This window comes from Anopheles funestus, assembly GCF_943734845.2.
Source record: "Anopheles funestus chromosome X unlocalized genomic scaffold, idAnoFuneDA-416_04 X_unloc_27, whole genome shotgun sequence".
Classification (NCBI taxonomy): domain Eukaryota; kingdom Metazoa; phylum Arthropoda; class Insecta; order Diptera; family Culicidae; genus Anopheles; species Anopheles funestus.
Window position 1 is genome coordinate 20499 of NW_026045151.1, and position 18552 is coordinate 39050.

General features: G+C 37.5%; 1 protein-coding gene across 2 annotated transcripts in view; it reads left to right on the forward strand.

Moving 5' to 3' along the window:
- Nucleotides 1–1181: 1181 nt before the first annotated feature.
- The window catches only part of LOC125773289 (uncharacterized), an 82756-nt gene continuing 65385 nt past the window's right edge, over nucleotides 1182–18552 (forward strand). For both annotated transcript variants that reach the window (XR_007420013.1, XM_049444320.1), the window contains exon 1: nucleotides 1182–4905. The gene's annotated coding sequence lies outside the window, so the exon portion shown is untranslated. The remainder of the gene's footprint in view (nucleotides 4906–18552) is intronic.

An 18552-nucleotide genomic window follows, 5' to 3' on the forward strand; every position in this document is an offset into this window, starting at 1 on the left:
CCCGACTCTAGTAAAAAAGTGAAATTTTTTACTAGTTACCAACTTTTGCAAATTATCATCGGATATCACTTTTCATGGTCTATAGTAAGTTCTTATCACGTTTTAGTAGTTTTTGAAAAAAAAATTTTTTTGAACTTTTCAAAATTTTGCAAAACCAAAACTTTTTAGGCGGTTTTTTGTATGGAGCGTTACTAGTCTCGGGGTCACTTTTTGACCAAAAAACCACTATATATCATTCGAAAGGTAATTTCAAGGGCTACAAAAAATTGTTCTACGGCACCCCCCTCCGACGTCTAGTATTCGAGTTATTGGCCAAAAACCATCACTTGAGCGATTTTTCGTTCAGGGTACCCGACTCTAGTAAAAAAGTGAAATTTTTCTCGATTGACCAAGTGTTGCAAATGATCATCGGATTTCACTTTTTATGGTCTATAGTGAGTTCTGATCACGATTTGGTACTTTTTGAAAAAATTTTTTTGTCGACAATTTCAAAATTTTGCAAAACCAAATCTTTTTAGGCGGTTTTGTGTATGGAGCGTTACTAGTCTAGGGGTCACTTTTTGACCAAAAAACCACTATATATCATTCGAAAGGTAATTTCAAGGGCTACCAAAAATTGTTCTACGGCACCCCCCTCCGACGTCTAGTATTCGAGTTATGGGCCAAAAACAGTTTATGGTTAATTTTTCACTCGATTTTTCACCAAGTTTCGCACATTACTCCGGTTCTATACATTGGATCGTCAATCTTTAAGATTTTATGGATAGTTCCAACTGTTTGCTACATTTTATCCATACATCACCAACCGATTCAATGTCTGTGCTAGAAGTTATTAGAGGAATAAAAAAATTTACCCTTGGCTTTGGACCTTACAATTTTACCCATTTTGCCACTTTGGATGCTTATAACTCGGTCAGTTTCCAATGGATCTTCAATTGTAACACAGATTTGGAAAGATTTGCTTATCAGCTACCAAAAGTTATTCTACGCCGATGTGCTAAGTTGTCTGTGGAAAAAGTTATTTGAGGTACAAAGACTTAAAATTTTCTCAATTTTTCCTAAAAAATTCCTCATTTTGCCACTTTGGATGCTTATAACTCGGTCAGTTTCCAATGGATCTTCAATTGTAACACAGATTTTGAAAGATCTGCTCATCAGCTACCAAAAGTTATTTTACGCCGAAGTGTCAAGTTGTCTGTGGAAAAAGTTATTCGAGGTACAAAGACTTAAAATTTTCTCGATTTTTCCTAAAAAATTCCTCATTTTGCCACTTTGGATGCTTATAACTCGGTTAGTTTCCAATGGATCTTCAATTGTAACACAGATTTGGAAAGATCTGCTCATCAGCTACCAAAAGTTATTCTACGCCGATGTGCTAAGTTGTCTGTGGAAAAAGTTATTAGAGGTACAAAGACTTAAAATTTTCTCAATTTTTCCTAAAAAATTCCTCATTTTGCCACTTTGGATGCTTATAACTCGGTCAGTTTCCAATGGATCTTCAATTGTAACACAGATTTGGAAAGATCTGCTCATCAGCTACCAAAAGTTATTCTACGCCGATGTGCTAAGTTGTCTGTGGAAAAAGTTATTAGAGGTACAAAGACTTAAAATTTTCTCAATTTTTCCTAAAAAATTCCTCATTTTGCCACTTTGGATGCTTATAACTCGGTCAATTTCCAATGGATCTTCAATTGTAGCACATATTTGGATAGATCTGGTCATTAGCTACCAAAAAATATTCTACGCCGATGTGCTAAGTTGTCTGTGGAAAAAGTTATTCGAGGTACAAAGACTTAACATTTTCTCAATTTTTCTAAAAAAATTCCTCATTTTGCCACTTTGGATGCTTATAACTCGGTCAGTTTCCAATGGATCTTCAATTGTAACACAGATTTGGAAAGATCTGCTCATCAGCTACCAAAAGTTATTCTACGCCGATGTGCTAAGTTGTCTGTGGAAAAAGTTATTAGAGGTACAAAGACTTAAAATTTTCTCAATTTTTCCTAAAAAATTCCTCATTTTGCCACTTTGGATGCTTATAACTCGGTCAGTTTCCAATGGATCTTCGATTGTAACACAGATTTGGAAAGATCTGCTCATCAGCTACCAAAAGTTATTCTACGCCGATGTGCTAAGTTGTCTGTGGAAAAAGTTATTCGAGGTACAAAGACTTAAAATTTTCTCAATTTTTCCTAAAAAATTCCTCATTTTGCCACTTTGGATGCTTATAACTCGGTCAGTTTCCAATGGATCTTCGATTGTAACACAGATTTGGAAAGATCTGCTCATCAGCTACCAAAAGTTATTCTACGCCGATGTGCTAAGTTGTCTGTGGAAAAAGTTATTCGAAAAAGTAGCTTCTAATACTTTGAATGGCTTATACGAATTGCCTACCTTCAGGCTGATTTCTCGCGATTCGCATTTCAATTTCTATTTTTGACTATATCTCAGTCATTTACCGACCGATTTTGGATTTTCTTTGTGATTTGGATAGATCTCGATAAATGCAAGCTAAAAGTCTTCCACGACCATGTGCTCCGATGTCGGGCAAAAAAGTTATTCGCGACCTAAGCTTTTTCTTTCACCTGCCATAACTCGGCCAATTTTCAACATTTTCTCGATCTTTCTTCAGAATTAGATGCGTCTCGTGACGCGCTACAAAAAGTTGTTCCACGACCATGCGCTCCGATGCCGGGCAAAAAAGTTATTCGCGGTACAAAGTTTGGTGTACCAAGTGTTGTCTTCCATGCAAAATGTTCAATGTACGGGTACCCGACTCTAGTAAAAAAGTGAATTTTTTTACTAGTTACCAACTTTTGCAAATTATCATCGGATATCACTTTTCATGGTCTATAGTAAGTTCTTATCACGTTTTAGTAGTTTTTGAAAAAAAAATTTTTTTGAACTTTTCAAAATTTTGCAAAACCAAAACTTTTTAGGCGGTTTTGTGTATGGAGGGTTACTAGTCTCGGGGTCACTGTTTGACCAAAAAACCACTATATATCATTCGAAAGGTAATTTCAAGGGCTACAAAAAATTGTTCTACGGCACCCCCCTCCGACGTCTAGTATTCGAGTTATTGGCCAAAAACCATCACTTGAGCGATTTTTCGTTCAGGGTACCCGACTCTAGTAAAAAAGTGAAATTTTTCTCGATTGACCAAGTGTTGCAAATGACCATCGGATTTCACTTTTTATGGTCTATAGTGAGTTCTGATCACGATTTGGTACTTTTTGAAAAAAAATTTTTGACGCACTTTTCAAAATTTTGCAAAACCAAAACTTTTTAGGCGGTTTTGTGTATGGAGGGTTACTAGTCTCGGGGTCACTGTTTGACCAAAAAACCACTATATATCATTCGAAAGGTAATTTCAAGGGCTACAAAAAATTGTTCTACGGCACCCCCCTCCGACGTCTAGTATTCGAGTTATTGGCCAAAAACCGCAACTATAGCGGTTTTTCGTACAGGGTACCCGACTCTAGTAAAAAAGTGAAATTTTTCTCGATTGACCAAGTGTTGCAAATGATCATCGGATTTCACTTTTTATGGTCTATAGTGAGTTCTGATCACGATTTGGTACTTTTTGAAAAAATTTTTTTGACGCACTTTTCAAAATTTTGCAAAACCAAAACTTTTTAGGCGGTTTTGTGTATGGAGGGTTACTAGTCTCGGGGTCACTTTTTGACCAAAAAACCACTATATATCATTCGAAAGGTAATTTCAAGGGCTACAAAAAATTGTTCTACGGCACCCCCCTCCGACGTCTAGTATTCGAGTTATTGAGGAAAAACAGTTTATAGTTAATTTTTCACTCGATTTTTCACCATGTATCGCACATTACTCCGGTTCTATACATTGGATCGTCAATCTTTAAGATTTTATGGGTAGTTCCAACTGTTTGCTACATTTCATCCGTACATCACAAAGCGATTCAATGTCTGTGCTAGAAGTTATTAGAGGGATAAAAAAAATTACCCTTGGCTTTGCCCCGTAAAATTTTACCCATTTTGCCACTTTGGATCCTTATAACTCGGTCAGTTTCCAATGGATCTTCAATTGTAGCACATATTTGGATAGATCTGGTCATTAGCTACCAAAAGTTATTCTACGCCGATGTGCTAAGTTGTCTGTGGAAAAAGTTATTCGAGGTACAAAGACTTAACATTTTCTCAACTTTTCCAAAAAATTCCTCATTTTGCCACTTTGGATCCTTATAACTCGGTCAGTTTCCAATGGATCTTCAATTGTAGCACATATTTGGATAGATCTGGTCATTAGCTACCAAAAGTTATTCTACGCCGATGTGCTAAGTTGTCTGTGGAAAAAGTTATTCGAGGTGCAAAGACTTAACATTTTCTCAACTTTTCCAAAAAAAATTCCTCATTTTGCCACTTTGGATGCTTATAACTCGGTCAGTTTCCAATGGATCTTCAATTGTAGCACATATTTGGATAGATCTGGTCATTAGCTACCAAAAGTTATTCCACGCCGATGTGCTAAGTTGTCTGTGGAAAAAGTTATTCGAGGTACAAAGACTTAACATTTTCTCAACTTTTCCAAAAAAAATTCCTCATTTTGCCACTTTGGATGCTTATAACTCGGTCAGTTTCCAATGGATCTTCGATTGTAGCACATATTTGGATAGATCTGGTCATTAGCTACCAAAAGTTATTCTACGCCGATGTGCTAAGTTGTCTGTGGAAAAAGTTATTCGAGGTACAAAGACTTAACATTTTCTCAACTTTTCCAAAAAAATTCCTCATTTTGCCACTTTGGATGCTTATAACTCGGTCAGTTTCCAATGGATCTTCAATTGTAGCACATATTTAGATAGATCTGGTCATTAGCTACCAAAAGTTATTCTACGCCGATGTGCTAAGTTGTCTGTGGAAAAAGTTATTCGAGGTACAAAGACTTAAAATTTTCTCAATTTTTCCTAAAAAATTCCTCATTTTGCCACTTTGGATGCTTATAACTCGGTCAGTTTCCAATGGATCTTCAATTGTAACACAGATTTGGAAAGATCTGCTCATCAGCTACCAAAAGTTATTCTACGCCGATGTGCTAAGTTGTCTGTGGAAAAAGTTATTCGAGGTACAAAGACTTAAAATTTTCTCAATTTTTCCTAAAAAATTCCTCATTTTGCCACTTTGGATGCTTATAACTCGGTCAGTTTCCAATGGATCTTCGATTGTAACACAGATTTGGAAAGATCTGCTCATCAGCTACCAAAAGTTATTCTACGCCGATGTGCTAAGTTGTCTGTGGAAAAAGTTATTCGAGGTACAAAGACTTAAAATTTTCTCAATTTTTCCTAAAAAATTCCTCATTTTGCCACTTTGGATGCTTATAACTCGGTCAGTTTCCAATGGATCTTCGATTGTAACACAGATTTGGAAAGATCTGCTCATCAGCTACCAAAAGTTATTCTACGCCGATGTGCTAAGTTGTCTGTGGAAAAAGTTATTCGAAAAAGTAGCTTCTAATACTTTGAATGGCTTATACGAATTGCCTACCTTCAGGCTGATTTCTCGCGATTCGCATTTCAATTTCTATTTTTGACTATATCTCAGTCATTTACCGACCGATTTTGGATTTTCTTTGTGATTTGGATAGATCTGCTCATCAGCTACCAAAAGTTATTCTACGCCGATGTGCTAAGTTGTCTGTGGAAAAAGTTATTCGAGGTACAAAGACTTAAAATTTTCTCAATTTTTCCTAAAAAATTCCTCATTTTGCCACTTTGGATGCTTATAACTCGGTCAGTTTCCAATGGATCTTCAATTGTAGCACATATTTAGATAGATCTGGTCATTAGCTACCAAAAGTTATTCTACGCCGATGTGCTAAGTTGTCTGTGGAAAAAGTTATTCGAGGTACAAAGACTTAAAATTTTCTCAATTTTTCCTAAAAAATTCCTCATTTTGCCACTTTGGATGCTTATAACTCGGTCAGTTTCCAATGGATCTTCAATTGTAACACAGATTTGGAAAGATCTGCTCATCAGCTACCAAAAGTTATTCTACGCCGATGTGCTAAGTTGTCTGTGGAAAAAGTTATTCGAGGTACAAAGACTTAAAATTTTCTCAATTTTTCCTAAAAAATTCCTCATTTTGCCACTTTGGATGCTTATAACTCGGTCAGTTTCCAATGGATCTTCGATTGTAACACAGATTTGGAAAGATCTGCTCATCAGCTACCAAAAGTTATTCTACGCCGATGTGCTAAGTTGTCTGTGGAAAAAGTTATTCGAGGTACAAAGACTTAAAATTTTCTCAATTTTTCCTAAAAAATTCCTCATTTTGCCACTTTGGATGCTTATAACTCGGTCAGTTTCCAATGGATCTTCGATTGTAACACAGATTTGGAAAGATCTGCTCATCAGCTACCAAAAGTTATTCTACGCCGATGTGCTAAGTTGTCTGTGGAAAAAGTTATTCGAAAAAGTAGCTTCTAATACTTTGAATGGCTTATACGAATTGCCTACCTTCAGGCTGATTTCTCGCGATTCGCATTTCAATTTCTATTTTTGACTATATCTCAGTCATTTACCGACCGATTTTGGATTTTCTTTGTGATTTGGATAGATCTCGATAAATGCAAGCTAAAAGTCTTCCACGACCATGTGCTCCGATGTCGGGCAAAAAAGTTATTCGCGACCTAAGCTTTTTCTTTCACCTGCCATAACTCGGCCAATTTTCAACATTTTCTCGATCTTTCTTCAGAATTAGATGCGTCTCGTGACGCGCTACAAAAAGTTGTTCCACGACCATGCGCTCCGATGCCGGGCAAAAAAGTTATTCGCGGTACAAAGTTTGGTGCACCAAGTGTTGTCTTCCATACAAAATGTTCAATGTACGGGTACCCGACTCTAGTAAAAAAGTGAATTTTTTTACTAGTTACCAACTTTTGCAAATTATCATCGGATATCACTTTTCATGGTCTATAGTAAGTTCTTATCACGTTTTAGTAGTTTTTGAAAAAAAAATTTTTTTGAACTTTTCAAAATTTTGCAAAACCAAAACTTTTTAGGCGGTTTTTTGTATGGAGCGTTACTAGTCTCGGGGTCACTTTTTGACCAAAATACCACTATATATCATTCGAAAGGTAATTTCAAGGGCTACAAAAAATTGTTCTACGGCACCCCCCTCCGACGTCTAGTATTCGAGTTATTGGCCAAAAACCATCACTTGAGCGATTTTTCGTTCAGGGTACCCGACTCTAGTAAAAAAGTGAAATTTTTCTCGATTGACCAAGTGTTGCAAATGACCATCGGATTTCACTTTTTATGGTCTATAGTGAGTTCTGATCACGATTTGGTACTTTTTGAAAAAATTTTTTTGACGCACTTTTCAAAATTTTGCAAAACCAAAACTTTTTAGGCGGTTTTGTGTATGGAGGGTTACTAGTCTCGGGGTCACTTTTTGACCAAAAAACCACTATATATCATTCGAAAGGTAATTTCAAGGGCTACAAAAAATTGTTCTACGGCACCCCCCTCCGACGTCTAGTATTCGAGTTATTGAGGAAAAACAGTTTATAGTTAATTTTTCACTCGATTTTTCACCATGTATCGCACATTACTCCGGTTCTATACATTGGATCGTCAATCTTTAAGATTTTATGGGTAGTTCCAACTGTTTGCTACATTTCATCCGTACATCACAAAGCGATTCAATGTCTGTGCTAGAAGTTATTAGAGGGATAAAAAAAATTACCCTTGGCTTTGCCCCGTAAAATTTTACCCATTTTGCCACTTTGGATCCTTATAACTCGGTCAGTTTCCAATGGATCTTCAATTGTAGCACATATTTGGATAGATCTGGTCATTAGCTACCAAAAGTTATTCTACGCCGATGTGCTAAGTTGTCTGTGGAAAAAGTTATTCGAGGTACAAAGACTTAACATTTTCTCAACTTTTCCAAAAAATTCCTCATTTTGCCACTTTGGATCCTTATAACTCGGTCAGTTTCCAATGGATCTTCAATTGTAGCACATATTTGGATAGATCTGGTCATTAGCTACCAAAAGTTATTCTACGCCGATGTGCTAAGTTGTCTGTGGAAAAAGTTATTCGAGGTGCAAAGACTTAACATTTTCTCAACTTTTCCAAAAAAAATTCCTCTTTTTGCCACTTTGGATGCTTATAACTCGGTCAGTTTCCAATGGATCTTCAATTGTAGCACATATTTGGATAGATCTGGTCATTAGCTACCAAAAGTTATTCTACGCCGATGTGCTAAGTTGTCTGTGGAAAAAGTTATTCGAGGTACAAAGACTTAACATTTTCTCAACTTTTCCAAAAAAAATTCCTCATTTTGCCACTTTGGATGCTTATAACTCGGTCAGTTTCCAATGCATCTTCGATTGTAGCACATATTTGGATAGATCTGGTCATTAGCTACCAAAAGTTATTCTACGCCGATGTGCTAAGTTGTCTGTGGAAAAAGTTATTCGAGGTACAAAGACTTAACATTTTCTCAACTTTTCCAAAAAAATTCCTCATTTTGCCACTTTGGATGCTTATAACTCGGTCAGTTTCCAATGGATCTTCAATTGTAGCACATATTTAGATAGATCTGGTCATTAGCTACCAAAAGTTATTCTACGCAGATGTGCTAAGTTGTCTGTGGAAAAAGTTATTCGAGGTACAAAGACTTAAAATTTTCTCAATTTTTCCTAAAAAATTCCTCATTTTGCCACTTTGGATGCTTATAACTCGGTCAGTTTCCAATGGATCTTCAATTGTAACACAGATTTGGAAAGATCTGCTCATCAGCTACCAAAAGTTATTCTACGCCGATGTGCTAAGTTGTCTGTGGAAAAAGTTATTCGAGGTACAAAGACGTAACATTTTCTCAATTTTTCTAAAAAAATTCCTCATTTTGCCACTTTGGATGCTTATAACTCGGTCAGTTTCCAATGGATCTTCAATTGTAGCACATATTTGGATAGATTTGGTCATTAGCTACCAAAAGTTATTCTACGCCGATGTGCTAAGTTGTCTGTGGAAAAAGTTATTTGAGGTACAAAGACTTAACATTTTCTCAACTTTTCCAAAAAAATTCCTCATTTTGCCACTTTGGATGCTTATAACTCGGTCAGTTTCCAATGGATCTTCAATTGTAGCACATATTTGGATAGATCTGGTCATTAGCTACCAAAAGTTATTCTACGCCGATGTGCTAAATTGTCTGTGGAAAAAGTTATTCGAGGTACAAAGACTTAACATTTTCTCAACTTTTCCAAAAAAATTCCTCATTTTGCCACTTTGGATGCTTATAACTCGGTCAGTTTCCAATGGATCTTCAATTGTAGCACATATTTGGATAGATCTGGTCATTAGCTACCAAAAGTTATTCTACGCCGATGTGCTAAGTTGTCTGTGGAAAAAGTTATTCGAGGTACAAAGACTTAACATTTTCTCAACTTTTCCAAAAAATTCCTCATTTTGCCACTTTGGATGCTTATAACTCGGTCAGTTTCCAATGGATCTTCAATTGTAGCACATATTTGGATAGATCTGGTCATTAGCTACCAAAAGTTATTCTACGCCGATGTGCTAAGTTGTCTGTGGAAAAAGTTATTTGAGGTACAAAGACTTAACATTTTCTCAACTTTTCCAAAAAAATTCCTCATTTTGCCACTTTGGATGCTTATAACTCGGTCAGTTTCCAATGGATCTTCAATTGTAGCACATATTTGGATAGATCTGGTCATTAGCTACCAAAAGTTATTCAACGCCGATGTGCTAAATTGTCTGTGGAAAAAGTTATTCGAGGTACAAAGACTTAACATTTTCTCAACTTTTCCAAAAAAATTCCTCATTTTGCCACTTTGGATGCTTATAACTCGGTCAGTTTCCAATGGATCTTCAATTGTAGCACATATTTGGATAGATCTGGTCATTAGCTACCAAAAGTTATTCTACGCCGATGTGCTAAGTTGTCTGTGGAAAAAGTTATTCGAGGTACAAAGACTTAACATTTTCTCAACTTTTCCAAAAAATTCCTCATTTTGCCACTTTGGATGCTTATAACTCGGTCAGTTTCCAATGGATCTTCAATTGTAGCACATATTTGGATAGATCTGGTCATTAGCTACCAAAAGTTATTCTACGCCGATGTGCTAAGTTGTCTGTGGAAAAAGTTATTTGAGGTACAAAGACTTAACATTTTCTCAACTTTTCCAAAAAAATTCCTCATTTTGCCACTTTGGATGCTTATAACTCGGTCAGTTTCCAATGGATCTTCAATTGTAGCACATATTTGGATAGATCTGGTCATTAGCTACCAAAAGTTATTCTACGCCGATGTGCTAAGTTGTCTGTGGAAAAAGTTATTTGAGGTACAAAGACTTAACATTTTCTCAACTTTTCCAAAAAAATTCCTCATTTTGCCACTTTGGATGCTTATAACTCGGTCAGTTTCCAATGGATCTTCAATTGTAACACAGATATGTATAGATCTTCTCATAAGCTACCAAAAGTTATTCTACGCCGATGTGCTAAGTTGTCTGTGGAAAAAGTTATTTGAGGTACAAAGACGTAACATTTTCTCAATTTTTCTAAAAAAATTCCTCATTTTGCCACTTTGGATGCTTATAACTCGGTCAGTTTCCAATGGATCTTCAATTGTAGCACATATTTGGATAGATCTGGTCATTAGCTACCAAAAGTTATTCTACGCCGATGTGCTAAGTTGTCTGTGGAAAAAGTTATTCGAGGTACAAAGACTTAACATTTTCTCAACTTTTCCAAAAAATTCCTCATTTTGCCACTTTGGATGCTTATAACTCGGTCAGTTTCCAATGGATCTTCAATTGTAGCACATATTTGGATAGATCTGGTCATTAGCTACCAAAAGTTATTCTACGCCGATGTGCTAAGTTGTCTGTGGAAAAAGTTATTCGAGGTACAAAGACTTAACATTTTCTCAACTTTTCCAAAAAATTCCTCATTTTGCCACTTTGGATGCTTATAACTCGGTCAGTTTCCAATGGATCTTCAATTGTAGCACATATTTGGATAGATCTGGTCATTAGCTACCAAAAGTTATTCTACGCCGATGTGCTAAGTTGTCTGTGGAAAAAGTTATTTGAGGTACAAAGACTTAACATTTTCTCAACTTTTCCAAAAAAATTCCTCATTTTGCCACTTTGGATGCTTATAACTCGGTCAGTTTCCAATGGATCTTCAATTGTAGCACATATTTGGATAGATCTGGTCATTAGCTACCAAAAGTTATTCTACGCCGATGTGCTAAGTTGTCTGTGGAAAAAGTTATTTGAGGTACAAAGACTTAACATTTTCTCAACTTTTCCAAAAAAATTCCTCATTTTGCCACTTTGGATGCTTATAACTCGGTCAGTTTCCAATGGATCTTCAATTGTAACACAGATATGTATAGATCTTCTCATAAGCTACCAAAAGTTATTCTACGCCGATGTGCTAAGTTGTCTGTGGAAAAAGTTATTTGAGGTACAAAGACGTAACATTTTCTCAATTTTTCTAAAAAAATTCCTCATTTTGCCACTTTGGATGCTTATAACTCGGTCAGTTTCCAATGGATCTTCAATTGTAGCACATATTTGGATAGATCTGGTCATTAGCTACCAAAAGTTATTCTACGCCGATGTGCTAAGTTGTCTGTGGAAAAAGTTATTCGAGGTACAAAGACTTAACATTTTCTCAACTTTTCCAAAAAATTCCTCATTTTGCCACTTTGGATGCTTATAACTCGGTCAGTTTCCAATGGATCTTCAATTGTAGCACATATTTGGATAGATCTGGTCATTAGCTACCAAAAGTTATTCTACGCCGATGTGCTAAGTTGTCTGTGGAAAAAGTTATTCGAGGTACAAAGACTTAACATTTTCTCAACTTTTCCAAAAAATTCCTCATTTTGCCACTTTGGATGCTTATAACTCGGTCAGTTTCCAATGGATCTTCAATTGTAGCACATATTTGGATAGATCTGGTCATTAGCTACCAAAAGTTATTCTACGCCGATGTGCTAAGTTGTCTGTGGAAAAAGTTATTTGAGGTACAAAGACTTAACATTTTCTCAACTTTTCCTAAAAAATTCCTCATTTTGCCACTTTGGATGCTTATAACTCGGTCAGTTTCCAATGGATCTTCAATTGTAGCACATATTTGGATAGATCTGGTCATAAGCTACCAAAAGTTATTCTACGCCGATGTGCTAAGTTGTCTGTGGAAAAAGTTATTTGAGGTACAAAGACGTAACATTTTCTCAATTTTTCTAAAAAAATTCCTCATTTTGCCACTTTGGATGCTTATAACTCGGTCAGTTTCCAATGGATCTTCAATTGTAGCACATATTTGGATAGATCTGGTCATTAGCTACCAAAAGTTATTCTACGCCGATGTGCTAAGTTGTCTGTGGAAAAAGTTATTCGAGGTACAAAGACTTAACATTTTCTCAACTTTTCCAAAAAATTCCTCATTTTGCCACTTTGGATGCTTATAACTCGGTCAGTTTCCAATGGATCTTCAATTGTAGCACATATTTGGATAGATCTGCTCATCAGCTACCAAAAGTTATTCTACGCCGATGTGCTAAGTTGTCTGTGGAAAAAGTTATTCGAGGTACAAAGACTTAAAATTTTCTCAATTTTTCCTAAAAAATTCCTCATTTTGCCACTTTGGATGCTTATAACTCGGTCAGTTTCCAATGGATCTTCAATTGTAGCACATATTTAGATAGATCTGGTCATTAGCTACCAAAAGTTATTCTACGCCGATGTGCTAAGTTGTCTGTGGAAAAAGTTATTCGAGGTACAAAGACTTAAAATTTTCTCAATTTTTCCTAAAAAATTCCTCATTTTGCCACTTTGGATGCTTATAACTCGGTCAGTTTCCAATGGATCTTCAATTGTAACACAGATTTGGAAAGATCTGCTCATCAGCTACCAAAAGTTATTCTACGCCGATGTGCTAAGTTGTCTGTGGAAAAAGTTATTCGAGGTACAAAGACTTAAAATTTTCTCAATTTTTCCTAAAAAATTCCTCATTTTGCCACTTTGGATGCTTATAACTCGGTCAGTTTCCAATGGATCTTCGATTGTAACACAGATTTGGAAAGATCTGCTCATCAGCTACCAAAAGTTATTCTACGCCGATGTGCTAAGTTGTCTGTGGAAAAAGTTATTCGAGGTACAAAGACTTAAAATTTTCTCAATTTTTCCTAAAAAATTCCTCATTTTGCCACTTTGGATGCTTATAACTCGGTCAGTTTCCAATGGATCTTCGATTGTAACACAGATTTGGAAAGATCTGCTCATCAGCTACCAAAAGTTATTCTACGCCGATGTGCTAAGTTGTCTGTGGAAAAAGTTATTCGAAAAAGTAGCTTCTAATACTTTGAATGGCTTATACGAATTGCCTACCTTCAGGCTGATTTCTCGCGATTCGCATTTCAATTTCTATTTTTGACTATATCTCAGTCATTTACCGACCGATTTTGGATTTTCTTTGTGATTTGGATAGATCTCGATAAATGCAAGCTAAAAGTCTTCCACGACCATGTGCTCCGATGTCGGGCAAAAAAGTTATTCGCGACCTAAGCTTTTTCTTTCACCTGCCATAACTCGGCCAATTTTCAACATTTTCTCGATCTTTCTTCAGAATTAGATGCGTCTTGTGACGCGCTACAAAAAGTTGTTCCACGACCATGCGCTCCGATGCCGGGCAAAAAAGTTATTCGCGGTACAAAGTTTGGTGCACCAAGTGTTGTCTTCCATGCAAAATGTTCACATTTGCACCTATTCTTCGATGTAACTCGGTGAATTTTCAACATTTTTCCAAAATTTCTTCTGTTTTAGTTACATCTCGTGAAATTCTACCAAAAAGTATTCTACACCCATGTGCTCAGACGTAGGGCACAAAAGTTATTCGCGAAAAACCTCTATTTCAACCTATTTCAACCCCGTTCAACCCCGGTGCCACGTTTCAACCTATTTTTGCCCATATCTCAGTCATTTACCGACCGATTTTGGATTTTCTTTGTGATTTGGATAGATCTCGATAAATGCAAGCTAAAAGTCTTCCACGACCATGTGCTCCGATGTCGGGCAAAAAAGTTATTCGCGACCTAAGCTTTTTCTTTCACCTGCCATAACTCGGCCAATTTTCAACATTTTCTCGATCTTTCTTCAAAATTAGATGCGTCTTGTGACGCGCTACAAAAAGTTGTTCCACGACCATGCGCTCTGATGCCGGGCAAAAAAGTTATTCGCGGTACAAAGTTTGGTGCACCAACTGTTGTTTTCCATACAAAATGTTCACATTTGCACCTATTCTTCGATGTAACTCGATGCATTTTCAACATTTTTCCAAAATTTCTTCTGTTTTAGTTACATCTCGTGAAATTCTACCAAAAAGTATTCTACACCCATGTGCTCAGACGTAGGGCACAAAAGTTATTCGCGAAAAACCTCTATTTCAACCTATTTCAACCCCGTTCAACCCCGGTGCCACGTTTCAACCTATTTTTGCCCATATCTCAGTCATTTACCGACCGATTTTGGATTTTCTTTGTGATTTGGATAGATCTCGACAAATGCAAGCCAAAAGTCTTCCACGACCATGTGCTCCGATGTCGGGCAAAAAAGTTATTCGCGACCTAAGCTTTTTCTTTCACCTGCCATAACTCGGCCAATTTTCAACATTTTCTCGATCTTTCTTCAGAATTAGATGCGTCTCGTGACGCGCTACAAAAAGTTGTTCCACGACTATGCGCTCCGATGCCGGGCAAAAAAGTTATTCGCGGTACAAAGTTTGGTGCACCAAGTGTTGTCTTCCATGCAAAATGTTCACATTTGCACCTATTCTTCGATGTAACTCGGTGAATTTTCAACATTTTTCCAAAATTTCTTCTGTTTTAGTTACATCTCGTGAAATTCTACCAAAAAGTATTCTACACCCATGTGCTCAGACGTAGGGCACAAAAGTTATTCGCGAAAAACCTCTATTTCAACCTATTTCAACCCCGTTCAACCCCGGTGCCACGTTTCAACCTATTTTTGCCCATATCTCAGTCATTTACCGACCGATTTTGGATTTTCTTTGTGATTTGGATAGATCTCGACAAATGCAAGCTAAAAGTCTTCCACGACCATGTGCTCCGATGTCGGGCAAAAAAGTTATTCGCGACCTAAGCTTTTTCTTTCACCTGCCATAACTCGGCCAATTTTCAACATTTTCTCGATCTTTCTTCAGAATTAGATGCGTCTCGTGACGCGCTACAAAAAGTTGTTCCACGACCATGCGCTCCGATGCCAGGCAAAAAAGTTATTCGCGGTACAAAGTTTGGTGCACCAAGTGTTGTCTTCCATGCAAAATGTTCACATTTGCACCTATTCTTCGATGTAACTCGGTGAATTTTCAACATTTTTCCAAAATTTCTTCTGTTTTAGTTACATCTCGTGAAATTCTACCAAAAAGTATTCTACACCCATGTGCTCAGACGTAGGGCACAAAAGTTATTCGCGAAAAACCTGTTTTATGTACCGATTTGTGTCCACCGAGTAAGGTGCCTATTTCAACCCCGTTCAACCCCGGTGCCACGTTTCAACCTATTTTTGCCCATATCTCAGTCATTTACCGACCGATTTTGGATTTTCTTTGTGATTTGGATAGATCTCGACAAATGCAAGCTAAAATTCTTCCACGACCATGTGCTCCGATGTCGGGCAAAAAAGTTATTCGCGACCTAAGCTTTTTCTTTCACCTGCCATAACTCGGCCAATTTTCAACATTTTCTCGATCTTTCTTCAGAATTAGATGCGTCTCGTGACGCGCTACAAAAAGTTGTTCCACGACCATGCGCTCCGATGCCGGGCAAAAAAGTTATTCGCGGTACAAAGTTTGGTGCACCAAGTGTTGTTTTCCATACAAAATGTTCACATTTGCACCTATTCTTCGATGTAACTCGGTGAATTTTCAACATTTTTCCAAAATTTCTTCTGTTTTAGTTACATCTCGTGAAATTCTACCAAAAAGTATTCTACACCCATGTGCTCAGACGTAGGGCACAAAAGTTATTCGCGAAAAACCTCTATTTCAACCTATTTCAACCCCGTTCAACCCCGGTGCCACGTTTCAACCTATTTTTGCCCATATCTCAGTCATTTACCGACCGATTTTGGATTTTCTTTGTGATTTGGATAGATCTCGACAAATGCAAGCTAAAAGTCTTCCACGACCATGTGCTCCGATGTCGGGCAAAAAAGTTATTCGCGACCTAAGCTTTTTCTTTCACCTGCCATAACTCGGCCAATTTTCAACATTTTCTCGATCTTTCTTCAGAATTAGATGCGTCTTGTGACGCGCTACAAAAAGTTGTTCCACGACTATGCGCTCCGATGCCGGGCAAAAAAGTTATTCGCGGTACAAAGTTTGGTGCACCAACTGTTGTTTTCCATACAAAATGTTCACATTTGCACCTATTCTTCGATGTAACTCGGTGAATTTTCAACATTTTTCCAAAATTTCTTCTGTTTTAGTTACATCTCATGAAATTCTACCAAAAAGTATTCTACACCCATGTGCTCAGACGTAGGGCACAAAAGTTATTCGCGAAAAACCTCTATTTCAACCTATTTCAACCCCGTTCAACCCCGGTGCCACGTTTCAACCTATTTTTGCCCATATCTCAGTCATTTACCGACCGATTTTGGATTTTCTTTGTGATTTGGATAGATTTCGACAAATGCAAGCTAAAAGTCTTCCACGACCATGTGCTCCGATGTCGGGCAAAAAAGTTATTCGCGACCTAAGCTTTTTCTTTCACCTGCCATAACTCGGCCAATTTTCAACATTTTCTCGATCTTTCTTCAGAATTAGATGCGTCTCGTGACGCGCTACAAAAAGTTGTTCCACGACCATGCGCTCCGATGCCGGGCAAAAAAGTTATTCGCGGTACAAAGTTTGGTGCACCAAGTGTTGTCTTCCATGCAAAATGTTCACATTTGCACCTATTCTTCGATGTAACTCGGTGAATTTTCAACATTTTTCCAAAATTTCTTCTGTTTTAGTTACATCTCGTGAAATTCTACCAAAAAGTATTCTACACCCATGTGCTCAGACGTAGGGCACAAAAGTTATTCGCGAAAAACCTGTTTTATGTACCGATTTGTGTCCACCGAGTAAGGTGCCTATTTCAACCCCGTTCAACCCCGGTGCCACGTTTCAACCTATTTTTGCCCATATCTCAGTCATTTACCGACTGATTTTGGATTTTCTTTGTGATTTGGATAGATCTCGACAAATGCAAGCTAAAAGTCTTCCACGACCATGTGCTCCGATGTCGGGCAAAAAAGTTATTCGCGACCTAAGCTTTTTCTTTCACCTGCCATAACTCGGTCAATTTTCAACATTTTCTCGATCTTTCTTCAAAATTAGATGCGTCTTGTGACGCGCTACAAAAAGTTGTTCCACGACCATGCGCTCTGATGCCGGGCAAAAAAGTTATTCGCGGTACAAAGTTTGGTGCACCAACTGTTGTTTTCCATACAAAATGTTCACATTTGCACCTATTCTTCGATGTAACTCGGTGAATTTTCAACATTTTTCCAAAATTTCTTCTGTTTTAGTTACATCTCGTGAAATTCTACCAAAAAGTATTCTACACCCATGTGCTCAGACGTAGGGCACAAAAGTTATTCGCGAAAAACCTCTATTTCAACCTATTTCAACCCCGTTCAACCCCGGTGCCACGTTTCAACCTATTTTTGCCCATATCTCAGTCATTTACCGACCGATTTTGGATTTTCTTTGTGATTTGGATAGATCTCGACAAATGCAAGCTAAAAGTCTTCCACGACCATGTGCTCCGATGTCGGGCAAAAAAGTTATTCGCGACCTAAGCTTTTTCTTTCACCTGCCATAACTCGGCCAATTTTCAACATTTTCTCGATCTTTCTTCAGAATTAGATGCGTCTCGTGACGCGCTACAAAAAGTTGTTCCACGACCATGCGCTCCGATGCCGGGCAAAAAAGTTATTCGCGGTACAAAGTTTGGTGCACCAAGTGTTGTCTTCCATGCAAAATGTTCACATTTGCACCTATTCTTCGATGTAACTCGGTGAATTTTCAACATTTTTCCAAAATTTCTTCTGTTTTAGTTACATCTCGTGAAATTCTACCAAAAAGTATTCTACACCCATGTGCTCAGACGTAGGGCACAAAAGTTATTCGCGAAAAACCTGTTTTATGTACCGATTTGTGTCCACCGAGTAAGGTGCCTATTTCAACCCCGTTCAACCCCGGTGCCACGTTTCAACCTATTTTTGCCCATATCTCAGTCATTTACCGACCGATTTTGGATTTTCTTTGTGATTTGGATAGATCTCGACAAATGCAAGCTAAAAGTCTTCCACGACCATGTGCTCCGATGTCGGGCAAAAAAGTTATTCGCGACCTAAGCTTTTTCTTTCACCTGCCATAACTCGGCCAATTTTCAACATTTTCTCGATCTTTCTTCAGAATTAGATGCGTCTCGTGACGCGCTACAAAAAGTTGTTCCACGA